This window comes from Helianthus annuus, chromosome 3 (genome assembly GCF_002127325.2).
Source record: "Helianthus annuus cultivar XRQ/B chromosome 3, HanXRQr2.0-SUNRISE, whole genome shotgun sequence".
In the NCBI taxonomy this organism is placed as follows: domain Eukaryota; kingdom Viridiplantae; phylum Streptophyta; class Magnoliopsida; order Asterales; family Asteraceae; genus Helianthus; species Helianthus annuus.
This window is the reverse complement of record NC_035435.2, coordinates 100,670,246-100,681,993: the sequence shown is the minus strand read 5'-3', so window position 1 is coordinate 100,681,993 and position 11,748 is coordinate 100,670,246. Positions and strand designations below refer to the sequence as shown.

At 40.1% G+C, this 11,748-nt stretch overlaps 1 pseudogene; it reads right to left on the bottom strand.

Moving 5' to 3' along the window:
- Positions 1-9,166: 9,166 nt before the first annotated feature.
- Positions 9,167-9,343, bottom strand: LOC118490796 (annotated as a pseudogene).
- Positions 9,344-11,748: the final 2,405 nt, after the last annotated feature.

Genomic DNA, 11,748 nt, shown 5'->3' with positions numbered 1-11,748 from the left:
AACCCTTTTATCAAATTTATCATTTTGAGTTACCAACTTATTTACGGGTTCAGTTTTTGCTTTTACGTTGTCAATTTTAACGTTTTTCTTCCCAACAACTTTCTTCTCAACATACATCGGTGTTTTACCCTTCACATCAACTTTCTTTTGTTGAACCTTCACAGCTTCAGTCTTAGGCTTCACATATGTACACTTTCGTGCAATATGACCAACTTGGTCACATCTAAAACAAGTACGAGTATCAACTACCCTACTCGTGCCTTCAGACTGAGCCTGTGAAGCTCTCTTCTCAAAAAATTCTTTGTTTGATTTTGTAAAAATTTCTTTTTCTTCATCAGCAAGTGAACTTGAACTATTCACAAACTTTTTCTTTTCAACATACCTCTTGTTTGAAACATGTCTTTTATGAAATGGTTTACCCCCCTGATAACCACCCGACCAATTGTTTCTGTTGTTATTGTAAAAACGTGGTGGATAAACAGCTTTTTTGTTGTAAACCCTCTCTTTCTTTCGACTCAGATTGTTCACTGCTGACAACTCGACTTCGACCAGTTTGAAAACATTTGTCAATTTGTTCAGATTAACATTCTCTAATGGAAACTCAGAATCCGAAAACAACTTATCCGATCCCGACATCTTGTACATGACAAGATCAGATTCATCATATAAGTTGTTTTTGGACTTTTGCTTCGGAATGTATTTATCTAGAAAACACCCATCCTCCTCAGAAGTGTCACAATCCGGCTTAAGCACTTTGTCTATCACACTTTTCACCACATCATTTTGGACACCCTCTTCATTGGAAGACGTGAACGTGACATCAATGTTCTCAGGAAGTGTAACATCACTTTCTTCCTCAATTTCCACCAAACTAGACTGCTTTTTCGTGTAGTTGTCTAAAATTGGCGGTGGAACTTTGTGAAACCCTACACCCGTTCCATCAGAAAACACGTCCTCACCAGCTTTGTTTTTTCCTATAGGTTTGGGAACGATGTGCTGCAAAACAAAGCTAGCTGAGCTATAACTGTTTAATTTCAACTGAATTCTTTCATTTTCAATCTCAACTTATTTAACCTTAAGTTTTAATTTTGCAATCTCATCCAGTTGTTCATTAATTGATTTTTCTTTTAATTGCAACACAGCTCTTAGATGTTCATTTTCTTTGAATGTTTTTCCATTTCGATATCACTGTCTTTCACAACACTTTTAAGTTTCTCAAATTTTTCGGAGATCTGACGGTTTTCCAGAATTAACTTTTCATTTTCAGTGGTAATTTTGTCACATTTAGTGGTTAATTCATGAAACCGTTCAGTTGAAACTTTTAACTCTGTGTCACGATCGAGAATCTGATCTTCAAAAGTTTTAACTTTTGATTTCAGATTTTTCAATTTCTCATCATTCAAATACGTGACTGTACTACAAAAATTGCATTGTTTGTTGCAATTTTTGCAGTCAACATTTCCATCGACTTTATTACCTGACCTGGATGTTGACACACTTTGACTGACCCTCTCTTTTGACTCAGAGACAGAAATAGAATCTACCTCAAGTGCTTTCGCAGCTAGCACTTGGTCAGCCACTTCCTCTGAATTCTCCGTATCAACCATCTTTGATCTCTCAGTCTCTGCATTTTCTTTCTTCTCTCTCTCTTCTTTTTCCTTTCTCTCTTTTTCTTTCTCCTCCTCAATCATCTTCGAAGTTGGTGTTCCCCACCACTTATGCTGCCAGTATTCATCATCTTCTTTGTATTCCTGAATGATGGCCTCAATATCTAGCGTTTTGTCATCAACCGCCACATTGCCATACCGATCAAGATAGCACTCTCTGTCTGGATCCCAACGATTTGCTCTTCTTGCTTCCAAGTACACACCAGAAAGTCTGATAATCTTTGTTTCAGCAATCAACTTCCTGTATTGGTACTTCTGTTCTTCTGTACGATCATCCTTCCAAGGAATCGGTTCATCATGACTTGCCATGAAAGCATAACCAATGGCATCATCTTCTGGCAAAACCTCTTTGCTCCAATCGTAACCCTCATCATCATAGATCACAGCTAAAGCCCTTGATTTTTCTCTTTGCTCTTCAGCCTGCTTTAATCTGGGCGGCTCCGATTTATTTTGATGGTAGATTGCCTTCTTGTAATAATCGTCACGAAATGGATTTTCAGATTCATCAACGTATGCATTCCGACATTCTCGCTTGAAATGGCCCTTTTGTTTGCATTTAAAACACGTCACTTTTGACTTATCGAACCCAAGCTTTGTTGACGGACCACCAATTGATTTCCTCCCGGTAATTTCCATAAAACGTTGCGCACGTCTAACAGCACTTGCCATTGCCCACCGAATGTTAATAAGCTCCATTTCCTCAGGATCTATCTGATCGTAGTCTTCTTTGGTCAGATTAGTATTTCCGATCTTCCCGGCTACCATACCTTCATAGGACTCCAAAACAGATGCTAGAAAAACCATCTGTTGCTTGGCCGATTCTTCGTCAAAGTTTTGTGCATTCTTCAAATCGATTGCAATGTTACACGAAAACTTTGCATCAGAACGATTTGTAGAAGACGTAGATCCACTGTGATACCCACTGTGACTTCCACTGCTTGAACTGCTTTGACTTTCTTTGTTTGTTGAAGAAATATTCTCAGCAGAAAATGCTGTTTTCGGAGAAGAAGCTTTCGGCATCAAGCTTTTTGGATAATACAGATCCAGATTCTGCTGATAGGATGAATGATTAACTTTATATGTTTTCTTCAACTCTAGTTCATGACTTTCAAGTTTCTCAATCACAACATCTGGTTTCAAGTTGCCAGGAGCAATAGTGTTCTTTAACATCAATGCATAATATCTCCAATCCATCTCATCAGGTAGTGAATCAAACAATTTATTAACTATCTCATCATCAGGATAATTGATCCCATGTCGAACAAGTTCCAGCTTAAGATGACCAAACCGTTCAATCATTTTACCCACTGATTCATTTTTCATACACCCAAACATATCAAATTCTTTCCGAAGAAGTTTCTTCTTATTCTTTACAATTTCCTCGCTTCCTATACATTTTGCTTTCAGTTTTTTCCACAAATCTTGTGCATTTGAGTAATCGATCAAGGAAATGATGTCTTCTCGGACGGATTGGAAAAGCAATGCTACACACTTTTGTTCTGCCACAAAAGCATCAATTTCTTCAGTTGATCTCAAAGCTTCACCATTCTTTTTGCCATTTGCATAGCCATTTTTCATGCTTTTCCAGCTTGGAAATGCAAATGCCATCATCCAGTCTTCAAACTTTGTTTCCCACCTACTATAATCCTCTATAGCCATAAGCTTTGGGGGTTTGTTGAATGTTCCGAATGCGCTCTCGGACTCCCATGCTTCTTTCTTTCTTTCTTTCGGTGGACTTTTATCTTTATTGCTTGATGACGTATCGTTGTTGTCCGTACTACCCGAGAATGCGTACATATCACTGAACGGATTTAAGAAAATATCATCCATTTTGATTGTACCTGCAAGATCAAACAACACTTAGCAAAATTTTGATTTTGAAAATTATCAGAACCACAAAAGCGGTCCAGAGTATTTTCAGAAAAGCGATCCAGAAAATGTCCAGAAAAGCGAGTCACAATTTGTTTGTTCGAGCGGACCAGAATGTGTTCGTTCGAGCGGTTCAGTATATGTCAAATGAGCGATCCAAAGTGTGATCTTTCGAGCGATTCACAATATGATCGTTCGAGCGGTCCAAGATACGTCCGTTCGAGCGATCCTAGCAGTCAAAATGTTTGAAAAAGCGGTTCAGAATGTTCAGAAAAGCGGTCCTGAAAGGTAATTTCGAGCGGTTCAGAACTTAATTTTGAGCGGTCCTCAATGTTCGAAAAAGCGAATCACACTTTTTAGCCTGTTTTTACCATTTTTAGTCCGTATTTTCACCTGATTCTTTCTAGGGTTTGTTAATAGTGTATTTTACACGTTATACTCGAAATTCAGACCATTTTGACCGTTGGAACCACTGAAAACTAAAAAAAATGTGAGAGAAAGTGAGTAGAAAAGAGAGATTTCTGCAGATTTGTGCTGTCGTAGTATGAACTCCTCGTCCTGAGCTCTGATACCACTTGTTGGACCGATCTATGACCCGAAAAGTCAGTCGAAGTAGTTCATCTTTACATACGAAGGCGGAATCAACGTAAGTAAAGTAACAACAGCTAATCCTTTCAATTCCTTGTGTTTGTATTGCTTTCTGATAAAATTTCAGCAGAGTTTCGGCACCTCAGCACATACATACACTGTTACACATCATGAACCGCCCAACCCTATTTATATACAACCTGGGTCGCTTATGTGACAGTCTATAAAAGCGATCCAGCACCAATGTCACATAAGCGATCCACACTCTAATGTCCTAAAAGCGGTCCAGGCTTCATGACACAAAAGCGGTTCACATTACAACATTGACACATAAGCGGTCCTAAGTCTATAATACACAATATTTACACTTAGACCCTCTATAGACTATTCTTGACTTCAGACTTCATGTAGACGTAGTCAACAGACATTCCGTGCATCAACAGGATGGTAGTTTCCGCATGTGTATCGACTACCGCGAGCAGAATAAGTTGACTATTAAGAATTGGTATCCTTTGCCAAGGATAGATGACCTGTTCGATCAATTACAAGGTTCGAGTTTTTACTCCAAGATCGATATTCAATCAGGCTATCACCAGTTGAGAATTCAAGAGGAAAGTGTTCCAAAGACGGCCTTTTGAACTCGATATGGACATTACGAGTTCCTGGTTATGCCATTTGGTTTGACAAACTCGCCAGCCGTGTTTATGGATTTGATGAACAGAGTCTGCAAGCCCTATCTCGATAAGTTTGTGATTGTGTTTATTGATGACATTTTGATCTACTCGAAGACGAAGGAAGAACATGAGCAACACTTAAGAGCTACTTTAGAGCTGCTTAAGAAAGAGAAATTATACGCCAAGTTCTCGAAGTGCTAGTTCTGGTTGCGAGAAATTCAGTTTCTTGGTCATGTGGTTAACGGAAATGGATTCCATGTGGATCCCACAAAGATCGAGGCGATTAAGAATTGGGAGACTCCGAAGACGCCAACCGAGATTCGACAGTTCCTAGGTTTGGCAGGATATTATCGCAGGTTCATTGAGGATTTTTCAAAAATCGCTCAACCGTTGACCTCCCTCACACAAAAAGACAAGAAGTATGAATGGGGAGACAAGCAAGAAGAAGCTTCTCAGTTGTTAAAGAACAAGCTTTGCGACGCACCGATTTTGTCCCTACCCGAAGGCACTGACGACTTGGTGGTATATTGCGACGCTTCGCGTCAAGGTTTAGGCTGCATGCTGATGCAGCGACAGAAGGTTATAGCATATGCTTCTCGCTAGTTGAAGGTCCACGAGAAAAATTACACCACGCATGATTTGGAATTAGGCGTGGTGGTGTTTGCATTAAAGATCTGGCGACATTACTTATATGGCACGCGATGCACAATCTTTACTGATCACAAGAGTCTGCAGCACATATTTGACCAGAAAGAGCTTAACATGAGACAGAGACGATGGGTCGAGCTGTTAAATGATTATGATTGTGAGATTAAGTATCACCCAGGGAAGGCGAATATAGTCGCCGATGCCTTGAGTCGGAAGGAAGAATCAAGCCCATAAGGGTTAGAGCTTTGGAGATGATCATTCAAACAGACCTCTCATTGCGTATTCATGCCGCGCAGAGAGAAGCTCTCAAGGAAAGGAATCTTGAAAATGAATATCTCCGTGGGATGGAGAAGCAGTTGGTACCAAACGAGGAAGGAATGTTGTGCTTCATGAAACGAATTTGGGTTCCTCTCTTCGGTGGTCTGAGAGAAGTAATTTTTGATGAGGCTCACAAGTCACGGTACTCGATCCATCCAGGATCGGACAAAATGTACCAAGATTTAAAGTACTTTTATTGGTGGCCGAGAATGAAAGGAGATGTTGTGACATATGTTGGCAAATGTTTGACTTGCGCCAAAGTAAAGGCCGAATACCAGAAGCCTTCAGGTCTTCTGCAACAACTAGAAATACCCAAATGGAAATGGGAACATATTTCTATGGACATTATAATGAAATTGCCAAAGACACTCAGAGGTCACGATACGATTTGGGCAATGGTAGACCGTCTGATGAAGTCTGCACACTTTTTGGCAATCAAGGAGAAGGATAACACGAGCAAGCTTGCTGAGCTATACCTGAGAGAGATTGTTGCACGGCATGGAGTGCCTCTCTCAAATATTTTTGATAGAGATGGAAGATTCGTGTCAAGGATTTGGCAATCCTTCCAAGAAGCATTCGGTTCTCAATTGAATCTGAGTACTGCCTTCCATCCGCAAACAGACGGACAGAGTGAACGAACGATTCAAACGTTGGAAGACATGTTGCGAGCTTGCGTAATGGATTTAGGTGGAAGTTGGGACACTCACCTACCATTGGTTGAATTTTCATACAACAACAGTTATCAAGCAAGCATACAAGCCGCACCGTTCGAAGCTCTCAATGGACGCAAGTGTCAATCACCGCTATGCTGAGCTGACGCGGGTGATAGACAGCTTGTTAGCCCCGAATTGGTCCAAGAGACCACTGATAAGATCATCCAGATCCGAGAGCGTATCAAGGCGGCTCGTGATCGTCAAAAGAGTTATGTGGACCAAAGAAGGAAACCTCTGGAGTTTGAGGTGGGAGATATGGTTTTGTTAAAGGTTTCACCCTGGAAGGGTGTAGCACGCTTTGGGAAGCGTGGGAAGTTGAACCCCAGATACATTGGACCATTCACAATCCTGGAGAGGATTGGTCTTGTAACTTACAAGTTGGATCTACCCGCAGAGCTGAATGGCGTTCATGATACATTCCATGTATCAAATTTGAAAAAGAGTCCAACTCAAGAAACAGTAGTCATTCCTGCCGACAAAGTTCATATTGACGACACACTCCACTTCACTGAAGAACCTGTTGAGGTTACTGATTGGAAGGTTAACAAGACACGCCGGAGTAGTGTCAAACTCGTCAAAGTTCCTTGGAACGCACGACATGGCCCAAAATTTACTTGGGAGCGTGAGCACAGTAGTCAATTTCGATAATATTATCATTCCATCTTTACCTTCTGTATATTTACATTCTCGTGTTTATAATTGGTAATATGTTGACCGAGTAAGTTGGAGGTAAAGTGGAAGTGGAGGAGCATGCAACTTTTACGTGGTTAGTCTTGATTATGTTTATTATAAATAGGTTAGAGTTACTTTGTTTTTGATGTACCCCATTAGTTAATATAGAAAGCTTTTCATCCTTTCTTTCTTTACTGCAAATTTACGTAATCATATATTTATTATTTGGAAGTGAGTAGTTAGTGATCTTGAGGGCCTGAACCAACACTGTGGTCTCGTATGAAACGGGTTGCTATAGGTGGAAAATCGAAAGCCCTACTCAACCACTTAACCATCAACCCACCAGAACCAACGAATGAGAAATATGAAGAGTGGGAGCAAGACGATCTGATTGTATTCTCGTGGTTGATTCAGAACATTGAGCCTGCTATTTCTAGTAACCTTACTGAGTTTCACCATCAAATCCTGGCCATTGATTTACACTTGAGTACTGATAATCAAGGGCTAGGATTAGTTCACTAGTGTTCACAATCAAGGGGGTTGTTCACGTATGAACTTAACCCTATAAAATAGTTGCCTTAAAACATACTCAAAACAGTTATTTAACTTAATATAAGAACACTGAAGAAAAGTTTCACACTGGCACAACCAAACTTAAAAAGTTAAAATGCATTAATGTTCATGTTTATATATTCTTTTAAGGTTTACAACATAAATTTTAGGCTGTGATATATTCTCATGTTTCGTTAAGAATATCAATTGCACATCATCTACATTCAAATAAGATAAAACAGATGCCATAAAACATACCCAAAACAGTTATTTATTCAATCCAGGCACCAAAATTACACAAGAACATACAAAGAGATCCACCAAACTTACCCAAACTCGACTTACACAAAGACCTGGAACCTTCTCCATTCATCCCACGTAACCGAAGATTCTCTTGATTGAGCTTTCACCCAAAGATAGGTTAACGATTTTACTTCTACCAAGACTTTTGATATCTCCGGCTGTGCATTCTCGAACAAAACCTCGTTGCCCATTCTCCATATACACCAAATCACAATCAAAACTAGAGCATGAATTGCCTTCTTCTTTTTTCTGGAACCTGGGCTGAAACCATGAAGGTCCAGCAGATCCTTGAAGCGAATAAATGGTCACTCGACTCCGCGTACTCGCCACAAAACAAGCACGAGAGGTATGGAACATTAATATTCTAGGCTGTGATATTATTCACAGAATTCGTTAAGTCCAAAATATGCAAAACAAGTACTGCTCATTATGATATATTACAGTTTATATATAAAAAGTACCATTTCTATCCCACATCAACTAAGGAACAATCTTTCCTCTTCTTTATAAAACACATTTGCAAACATCTACTCACCGGGCTTGGTAACGCTTGCCTATAACTCAAGTGAGTGTATTAAAGATTGTTGGATAGTGACTCAACCCAGTCAGATTGGTCCCACTGTTGCATAATCTGGCTTGCCCGTTCCAAGTTGTGAGTTGGACCACGTGGCTTGAGCGAAAGCTTGGCCCAAATGGTTCCTAAAGCAGGTGGAACTGCGTAAGGCTGGTTTCACAGAGCTGCGAAAACCCCTCGCTCATGACAGTGGAAGGATAACAGGCCGGGGCTCCATGGGTCCATAATATCTACCGGGTTGTCTCAAATGAACAACCATCTTTTTTGGCTATTTAGTCATTGCATCTTCACGCTAGTTTTTAGATAATGAAAAGCTTTTGTGAGATATAACAATAATAGTAAATGTTTAATATAACAGTTGCTACTTAATAGCCCAAATTATATAAACATATCATTTATTTTATAAAGGAATAACACTTCTAGATTTACATTTTATAAATACATGTTTCTCTGAATAATCTAATTTGTTTCAAAAAAGACTACCTTAATAAACCAGGCTGCATTTAAAAACAAATTACTGCAAATATAAAGTACTTAACCAATTTAGAACAACATAAATAAATAAAAAAATGGAACTAAAAGTTGTAGGACTTTCCCTCGAGAGGGAGTCCTTCCAGAAATTCTCGATGGCCAAGGGAGACCCAAAGCCGAGGAGGGGGTTTGGAAATAGTTTTCAACCAGCAATTGACGCGCCTCGGTTATTAGCTCATTAGCTGCCTCGGTTATTAGCTCATTAGCTGCGTCATTGTCAGGACGAGTGAAGATGAGGTATTGTAAGGCGCCCACCAGCCGGCGATACTCGGTGATGTCAGCCACAGGAGTACCAGAATTCCTGCTAAGTTTTTGTTGAGTGTCCACTGGGGTTATAGCCGGGTTACAATCGGCTAGACCTGCTCATTCTATTATTTCCATGGCGTATTTTGCTTGAGATAAAAATAGCGACTTGGGGTAATTGGTAACCGATACACCAAGAAAGTAACTAATCCGACCCAAATCTTTCATTGCGAACTCATTAGAGAGTAATCCCATAAACCGATCACGTAATGCATTTGAGGAGGTGATGAGCAAAATGTCATCAACATAAAGTAAGATGAAGGTCATGTGAGTTCCCTCTTTAAATATGAATAAAGAGCGATCGCATTGACTGTGACTAAATCCGATAGTAGAGACAAAATCCGCAAACCGTTGGTACCATGCCCTAGGTGCTTGCTTGAGCCCGTAGAGAGACTTCTTCAATAAACAAACATGATGTGGACATCGAGGATCCCGAAACCCCATGGGCTGATGCATTACACAGTTTCACCTAAAGTACCATGTAGAAAAGCGTTTTTAACCTCCAGTTGGTGAATGGGGCCATGACTTAGAAACGACAATGCTTAGAACAGTCTGTATAGTGGCCGGTTTTACAACCGGGCTAAAGGTTTCTATGCAATCAACCCCGATTTGTTGATAACGTCCATCACATACGAGACGGGCTTTATATCGTTCAAGCGTACCAACGACAAGCTTTTTATGGCCAAAAATCCACATACTCCATACAATGTTCATGCCTGTTGTATAGGCACCAAATCCCACGTCTTGTTTTCAATGAGTGCACGAAACTCGTCATCCATGGCACTTTTCCAGTCCGGGTTAGTTAGGGCTTGAGTAGGTGATTTTGGTAGAGGATAAATGGATGCGGAAGTGTGAAGGTTAAATGCCGGTTTGGGTTTAAAATTGCCGGACATGGAACGCGTGGTGATGATGCGCTGAGTTGTGTGTGGAGTGGGCTGGGAAGGCTGAATGCATGGAGCGTTGTGGGAGGAGGTGTCGGCGGTGGAAGATGGGGATCGAGGGGGCACTAGAGTTGGGGACGGTGGGTTAGTGGATCAACAGTAGGTGATTGTGGGGATGATTGCATGGGAATATTAGGAGATAGTGGTGCAGGTGAATTTGCTGTGGGATGTGTAGAAGTCAACTCCCAAAATAGAGGGTGAAATGGAGTGGTTAAGAAGTCATAGGTTGGAGGGGTTGGTTTGTGATGTTTAAAAGGGAAGACACTTTCATCAAATATGACTATGACTGATGCGTGCAAGTGTGTATATGTTTTAGATGTATATTTTAAGCCTTTTTTACACTTTTAGCCAAGTTTTAAATTTATAAAACACGATATTTACTAACACTAAACACACATATGGGCAAGTGCACCCATCGTGGACGTAGTATAGTGTTGGTAAGATACTGAGGTCATCCAAGGACACAAGAGCTTTTAGTACCGGTTTATCCTCTACGTCTAACCAAATCAAAATGTTAGAAAAGATTTTTAAACTAAGAAAATAAAACTAACTAAATGCTGAAAAATAAAAATAAAAATAAAAACAAATAGACAAGATGAATCACTTGGATCCGACTCGTGTATTAGTATAACCTTTGATTATTTTCGCACTTTTGCACTTGTTTAAGAGATTGTCTTAGTTATTGTAGTAGGCCCCTCTTTTGAAGGCGACGTTACCCTCAACCCAGTAGTTTGAGTCAGCAAGGATACAAACCTAAAGGGTCGGATTATTGAAAGATAATGAATTAAGTTATTAATGTAAATTATGGTAGGCCCCTCTTTTGGAGGTGACGTTACCCTCGACTAAGTAGTCTGAGTCAGCAGGGATACAGTCCTAAATAGCCGGGTTATAGTATTAATAGTAGTTAACTTATGAGGGGGTCAAAGAGTTTGGATCCCCGCCATCCAATACCTATGGGTATTGAAGGAGATCCTATAAATTTGACCCAAGTCCCTTGCAGGACCTCTAAACGCTGAACAAGAGCAAGACCCTTACCAAACCGTTCCCTTAACCCCCGACCAGGTAGCCAACATACCTCCATATAGACCGTGGAGATATGAATTGTGAAATCTTTTATTTAATATAGACAGTAAAATAATTCCAAGACACCACGGACAAACGATAAGGAAGAATCACCTTCAACATAAGCAACTAGTTATTAAAGTCATTAATACAAAACCAAATAAAAAGTGCAAAAGATTAAATATAAAAAGTTTTATACTAAACACTTGTCTTCACCAAGTGATGTAAGAGACTTAGGCAAACATGGCCTTGATTGTCAAGAACTCTTACGATCAATCTTGGATCCCGAGACGACTCACACACTCTATGATGGACAATGGATGATGGTGGTGG